This window comes from Sciurus vulgaris (genome assembly GCF_902686455.1).
Source record: "Sciurus vulgaris genome assembly, chromosome: 6".
Taxonomy (NCBI): domain Eukaryota; kingdom Metazoa; phylum Chordata; class Mammalia; order Rodentia; family Sciuridae; genus Sciurus; species Sciurus vulgaris.
Window position 1 is genome coordinate 52,200,236 of NC_136466.1, and position 7,906 is coordinate 52,208,141.

Below are 7,906 nucleotides of genomic sequence, written 5' to 3' on the forward strand. Positions count from 1 at the left end.
CCACCACTATTATTTAAACTGTATAAGTTTTTACTTAGAAATGAAATATTTCTATTTTATCTGTGAATTAGAAGGCTTGGGTCTACTTTTCTCATTTCATTAGATGGAAGCTTCTGAACTGTTCATATTCTCATATAAAGAAAAATCACTGAGAAATGACTTGGATTTCAGAAAGTTTAAGGCCAAACATCAGGATGTCTAGCAGTTAAAAACAACTGGGTGAGTCACAAGGTCAATGACGGCACTACCTTATGTGAAAATCCTTAAATTCAGCAGGGATCAGGAATGTACTCTGAACTGATACAGATCTTTTGAAAGATGGAAGAAATGGCTTTCAGCACATGGAGTGTTTCATCTAGATCTTTCTTCGAGAATGACATGGCCTTTATTAGATGTTCTTTAATGCTAACTAACTGTAGATGATTTGGGCTGTAATAGACATTTTTTAGAAATCCTACCTATAATATGTTGGAATAAACTTTACTGAAGTTAATTGCTGTGCCTTCTCAATAGTCTTGATAAGCTGTACTTAATGTTTTCAGTTCAAAAGATAATGGGATCAGTGGTTAATGAATCATCTTAAAGACTCATTTGATTGTGTCAAATGACATAGAAAAAATTATAAATGCAAATCATAACAAATTTCTCCCTTTGGTAAGGCATAAGCTTTGTATTTGTTCACATTGATAATCACCTGAAAAATGAAAGAGCAACTCAAAAGTCAGGAAGCCCACGCGCTTATTGGTGACAAACATTCCCGGGAATATCTCGGACAACTTGGTAAGAAATCAATGTTCCTTGATTTTTCATTCTTTGGGGAAATCTTAGTTGTATCCTGATCATAATCCCTGTCATCTTCCCTGTAGGCTGAACTGTGATTTTGAAAAAAAAAAAATATGTATTATCTCTCTCTTGCTGTTCTCTCCCCCTGACTCACTTTCTTTCTCCTCCTCACTTTCCACTCTCTCTAGCACACGCCCTTTCTCTTTCCTTTCTCTTTTCCTCTCATTTTCTCTCTTACCCTGCAGGGAGACACTCTGTTTGCTTAATAAACTCCCTTATGTGATTTCCCGTGTCCGGTGTGGTTTTCGTGGGATTCTTTACATTGGTGTTGTGACTCGGGATGAGTCCTTCCACTGTTTCTTAAGCAAGTGGAAACCCATCTGACGCCCCAGTGACCCCAGTACTACACAGCCCCACTTTCCATTTGCCCAGACGCTCAGCTTTTTGCATGCAACACCAGACTTCATATTGGTGAGTTCCCTTAGAAAGCCATCAAAACTTAATGATATTTGGCTACAGTAATCAATCCAAAATGTCCACGTAATGGCACACAACTTCCGTGAGCTAGTGCGCAGATGGAAAGGGATTCCTTATCTTCAAGTCTCTTCTTTCTTGTGCTTCTATGCTCTCCTGCCTCCTTCTTTCCCCCTCTTTAATCCCTCCTCCTCCTCCTCCAACTTGGACTCAGCTGTTTCTGCTTCCATTCCCCAGCCCAGCCCACCTAGTCCTCCTGCCAGGAGGTCCCACATATGCCAGTGTGGAGGGAGTAACCAGCCCAACCATGAGTGGCATGTCCCTAAGGAGTATGATATAAGCAGCCCCATTCCCCACAAGTAGTGGGAGATAATGTTTCACAATTTTCTGCATCCAAACCTGAATTGATTACTAACCAGGAAAAAGAGTTAAAATGTCCTAGGCATCAAGTTTCTGCTAGAACCTGTTAGCTCCTTTCAGATCCAGATCTCAGCCAAGGCTTACATTGAAATGTAGATGGAGGAAGGCTAAATGGGAGACCAGTCTCAAACCCAAGGAAAAAAAAGTGTCCATTTTAAATGTCTCCTGGACTGCAACTCAGAATACCTTTTCTCTCCCTTTCACCTCTTCTCTCTTCCTCATTTTCCCATGCTATAATTAATGGCCATTATCATTTTTCTTCTAGGACTCTTGTTTTTCTTAAATGCTAGCTCACGATTTTGATCCTACATACCTAGGTTAATGATTTTTGATCAGTTCTTTTTATCCAACTCTAGAGTTATTTTTGAACATCTGTTACATTGCAGTGGAGATAAACATTACAAGGCCTTTACTTTTGTGTTAAATATAAGCAAGCATAAAAATTAAAATTTAAAAAAATGGATCCAAATACTTTTAATTCACGTTATTTAAAAGGTTCAATTTAAATTGGGTAAAATAATAGAAGCAAAATGTCTTTAAAATTAACTCACAAGTCTCTAGGTTATCAAACTCATTGAAAGTTGATGTTTATAAAATGTCTAACATCAAATTTTCTAGGACTTTTCTTCCACAGGAAGATGGCAAATACTTTCTAAAAGTTGAGAGCCAATTTATTTAAAGGTTAAACATGAAAGCATTTTGCCACTCTGCCACACAAAAGGACAGTTAAAAGCTCTCTCAGCTTTTCTTTAATTCATATTTTCGATATAATGTTAAATTGTGTTAACTAATATTCATATAGACTCAGGAGTCAAAATATGTAAACTTCTTAAAATGACATTTAAGAAAGAGGGTACTGCACAGTAGCAAAAATGGAACAATAGTGATTGAGACTGGGGTCTCTGAGCTCATGACTTTGGACAGTGGACTTCCTTGAGAGCTACACAGAGCTCCTAACATTGCACTTTGCAGCTCTGAAAAAAGTTATGTTAATGTCCTAGTCTCTGTAACTTTCCTGAAAAAAAAAATAATGCTTACATACATATATAAAGGTGGCTGACATAACTCTTTAGATCTCCATTTCCATCAAAGAACAGAGTTCCTTCTGATCTCAGCTTAATCTGCAAAATCTGTGGGTTTTTTTTTTACTTTTTTTTATTAAAAATCATAAATTTACATAGGGCAATCTTGTTTGATTCATTCTGTTATTTTTCCCTTCCCCCCACCCCTCCCACCCCTCCCACCCCTCTTTTCCCTCTATACAACCTTCCTTCCTCCATTCTTACCACCCTCCTTATCCCTGTCCCTAAACCTAACCCTAACCCTAATGCTAACACCTCCTACCCCCCATTATATGTCCTCATCTGCTTATCAGCGAGATCATTCATCTTTTAGTTTTTTGAGATTGGCTGATCTCACTTAGCATGATATTCTCCAATTTCATCCATTAGCCTGCAAATGCCATAATTTTATCATTCTTCATGGCGGAGTAATATTCCATTGTATATATATGCCACAGTTTCTTTATTCATTCATCAACTAAAGGGCATCTAGGTTGGTTCCACAATCTGGCTATAATGAATTGAGCAGCTATGAACATTGATGTGGCTTTATCTCTGTAGTATGCTGATTTTAAGTCCTTTGGGTATAGGCCAAGGAGTGGAATACCTGGGTCAAATGGTGGGTCCATTCCAAGCGTTCTGAGGAATCTCCACACTGCTTTCCAGAGTGGCTGCACTAATTTGCAGCCCCACCAGCAATGTATGAGTGTACCTTTTTCCCCACATCCTTGCCAACACCTATTGTTACTTGTGTTCTTGATAATCACCATTCTAATTGTGGTGAGATGAAATCTTAGGGTAGTTTTGATTTGCATTTCTCATATTACTAGAGAAGTTGAACATTTTTTAATGTATCTGTTGATTGCTTGTACATCTTCTTCTTGAAGTGTCTGTTCATTTCCTTAGCCCATTTGTTGATTGGATTATTTGTATTCTTGGTGTAGAGTTTTTTGAGTTCTTTATAGATTCTGGAAATTAGCACTCTATCTGAAGTATGAGTGGCAAAGATATTCTCGCACTCTGTAGGCTCTCTCTTCACATTACTGATAGTTTCCTTTGCTGATAGAAAGCTTTTTGTTTGAATTTATCCCAGTTGTTGATTCTTGCTTTTATTTCTTGTGCTATGGGAGTCCTGTTAAGGAAGTCTGATCCTAAGACAACAAGTTGAAGGTTTGGACCTACTTTTTCTTCTATAAGATGCAGGGTCTCTGGCCTGATTCCAAGGTCCTTGGTCCATTTTGAGTTGAGTTTTGTGCAGGGTGAGAGAAAGGTGTTTAATTTCATTCTGTTGCATATGGTTTTCCAGTTTTCCCAGTACCATTTGTTGAAGAGGCTATCTTTTCTCCATTGCATATTTTTGGCACCTTTGTCTAGTATGAGAAAATTGTATTTATTTGGGTTTGTGTCCATGTCCTCTATTCTGTACCATTGATCTACCTGTCTATTTTGGTACCAATACCATGCCGTTTTTGTTACTATTGCTTTGTAATAGAGTTGAAGATCCGGTATTGCGATACCCCCTGCTTCGCTCTTTCTACTGAGGATTGCTTTATCTATTCTGGGTTTCTTATTCTTCCAGATGAATTTCATGATTGCTTGCTCTATTTCTGTAAGGTACACCATTGGGATTTTAATTGGAATTGCATTGAATCTGTATAGCACTTTTGGTAGTATGGCCATTTTGACAATATTAATTCTGCTTATCCAAGAACATGGGAGATCTTTCCATCTTCTAAGGTTTTCTTTAATTTCTTTCTTTAGTGTTCTGTAGTTCTCATTGTAGAGGTCTTTCACCTCTTTGGTGAGATTGATTCCCAAGTATTTTATTTTTTTCGATGCTATTGTGAATGGGGTTGTTTTCCTAATTTCTCTTTCTGAAGATTCATCACTTATGTATAAAAATGCATTGGATTTATGAGCATTGATCTTGTAACCTGCTACTTTACTGAATTCACTTATGAGTTCTAAGAGTTTTCTGGTGGAATTTCCAGGTTCCTCTAAATACATAATCATGTCATCAGCGAACAGGGATAGTTTGAGTTCTTGTTTTCCAATTCGTATCCCTTTAATTTCTTTGGTTTGTCTAATTGCTCTGGCTAGAGTCTCAAGAACAATGTTGGTAGAATTGGTGAAAGAGGGCATCCCTGCCTTGTTCCAGTTTTTAGGGGGAATGCTTTCAGTTTTTCACCATTTAGAATGATATTGGCCATGGGCTTAGTGTAGATGGCCTTTACAATGCTAAGGAATGATCCCACTACCCCAGTTTTTTCTAGTGCTTTGAGCATGAAGGGATTCTGTACTTTATCGAATGTTTTTTTCTGCATCTATTGAAATAATCATGTGATTCTTAACTTTTAGTGTGTTGATATGATGAATGACATTTATTGATTTCTGGATGTTGAACCAACCTTGCATCCCTGAGATAAAACCCACTTGATCCGTGGAGCACTATCTTTTTAATATATTTTTGTATGTGATTTGCTAAAATTTTGTTGAGAATTTTTGCATCGATGTTCATTAAGGATATTGGTCTGAAATTTTCTTTCCTCGATGTGTCTCTGTCTGCTTTAGGAATCAGGGTGATATTGGTTTCATAGAATGAGTTTGGGAGTGTTCCCTCCTCTTCTATTTTATGGAATACTTTGAGAAGTATTGGAATGAGCTCTTCTTTAAAGGTTTTGTAGAACTCGGCTGAGAACCCATCTGGTCCCGGACTTTTCTTTGTTGGTAGGCTTTTGATGACCTCTTCTATTTCATTGCTTGAAATTGATTTATTTAAGTTGTGTATGTCCTCCTCGTTCAGTTTAGGTAATTCATATGTCTCTAGAAACTTGTTGATGTCTTCGAGGTTTTCTGTTTTGTTGGAATATAGATTTTCAAAATAGCTTCTAATTATGTTTTGTATTTCACTCGTGTCTGTTGTGATATTTCCTTGTTCATTCTGAATTTTAGTAATTTGAGTTTTCTCCCTCTTTCTCTTTGTTAGTGTGGCTAAGGGTTTATCAATTTTGTTTATTTTTTCAAAGAACCAACTATTTATTTTGTTAATTTTTCCAATTGTTTCTTTTGTTTCAATTTCGTTGATTTCGGCTCTGATTTTAACTATTTCCTTTCTTCTACTACTTTTGGTGTTGGTCTGCTCTTCTTTTTCTAGGGCTTTGAGCTGTAGTGTTAAGTTGTTTATTTGTTGATTTCTACTTCTTTTGTTGAATGCGCCCCATGAAAAAAATCTTCCTCTAAGTACTGCTTTCATAGTGTCCCAGAGGATTTTGATATGATGTTTCTTTGTTCTCATTTACCTCTAAGAATTTTTAAATTTCCTTCCTAATATCTTCTGTTATCCATTCATCATATAGTAGCATATTGTTTCATCTCCAGGTGTTGGAGTAGTTTCTGTTTTTTACTCTTTCATTCATTTCTAACTTCAATCCATTATGATCTGATAGAATACAAGGTAGTGTCTCTATCTTCTTGTATTTGCTAACAGTAGCTTTGTGGCATAGTATATGGTCTATTTTAGAGAAGGATCCATGTGCTACTAAGAAGAAAGTGTATTCGTTCTTTGTTGCATGGTATATTCTATATAAGTCGGTTAAGTCTAAATTGTTGATTGTGTTATTGAGATCTATGGTTTCTCTATTCAATTTTTGTTTCGACGATCTATCCAGCAGTGAGAGAGGTGTGTTAAAATCGCCTAGTATTATTGTGTTGTGGTCTATTTGATTTCTGGAATTGAGAAGGATTTGTTTGACGTACATGGATGGGCCAATGTTCGGGGCATAGATATTTATGATTGTTATGTCTTGCTGATTTATGCTTCCCTTAAGCAGTATGTAATGTCCTTCTTTATCCCTTCTGACTAGTTTTGTCTTGAAGTCCACATTATCTGAAATGAGGATGGATACTCCAGCTTTTTTGCTGTGTCCGTGTGCATGGTATGTTTTTCCCATCCCTTCACCTTTAGTCTATGGGTATCTCTTTCTATGAGAAGAGTCTCTTGCAGGCAGCATGTTGTTGGATTTTTCTTTTTAATCCAATCTGCCAGTCTATGTCTTTTGGTTGATGAGTTCAGGCCATTAACATTCAGGGTTATTATTGTGATATGATTTGTATTCACAGTCATTTGACTCATTTTTGTTTTTTTGACATGATTTGGTTTCTCCTTTATTTGGTTATTCCTTTAGGCTAGTTCCTCCCGTTGCTGATTTGCATTGTTGTTTTTCATCTCTTCCTCATGGAATATTTTGCTGAGAATGTTCTGTAATGCTGGCTTTTTTTTTGTAAATTCCTTTAGCTTTTGTTTATTATGGAAGTATCTTATTTTGTCGTCAATCTGAAAGTAAGTTTTGCTGGGTATAAGATTCTTGGTTGGCATCAGTTTTCTTTCAGGGCTTGGTAAATGTTGTTCCAGCCCCTTCTAGCTTTTAGGGTCTGGATTGAAAAATCTGTTGATATCTGTATTGGTTTCCCCTGAATGTAATTTGATTCTTTTCTCTCGCAGCCTTTAAACTTCTGTGTTTATTTTGTATGTTAGGTATTTTCATAATAATGCACCTTGGTGTGGGTCTGTTGTAATTTTGTATATTTGTAGTCCTATAAGCCTCTTGTACTTGGTTTTCCATTTCATTCTTCAGATTTGGGAAATGTTCTGATGTATTTCATTGAATAGATTGTTCATTCCTTTGGTTTGTTTCTCTAAGCCTTCCTCAATCCCATTAATTCTTAAATTTGGCCTTTTCATGATATCCCATAATTCTTGTAGATTCTGTTCATGATTTGTTACCATCTTCTCTGTTTGGTCAACTTTGTTTTCAAGATTAAATATTTTGTCTTCAATATCTGAGGTTCTGTCTTCCAGGTGTTCTATCCTATTGATTATGCTTTCTATGGAGTTTTTAACTGGGTTTATCGTTCCCTTCATTTCAAGGATTTCTGTTTGTTTGTTTTTTTCAGTATCTCTAACTCTTTATTGAAATCATCTCTTGCTTCCCGTATTTGCTCTTTTAACTGTTGATTGGTTCGATCATTTAATGCCTTCATTTGCTCTTTCATCTCCTCCTTCAATGCCTGCATTTGCTCTTTCATCTCCTTGTTTGCTTCTCTGATTGTTTTAATTATGTACATTCTGAACTCCCTTTCTGACATTTCTTCTGCTGTGCTGTCATTGG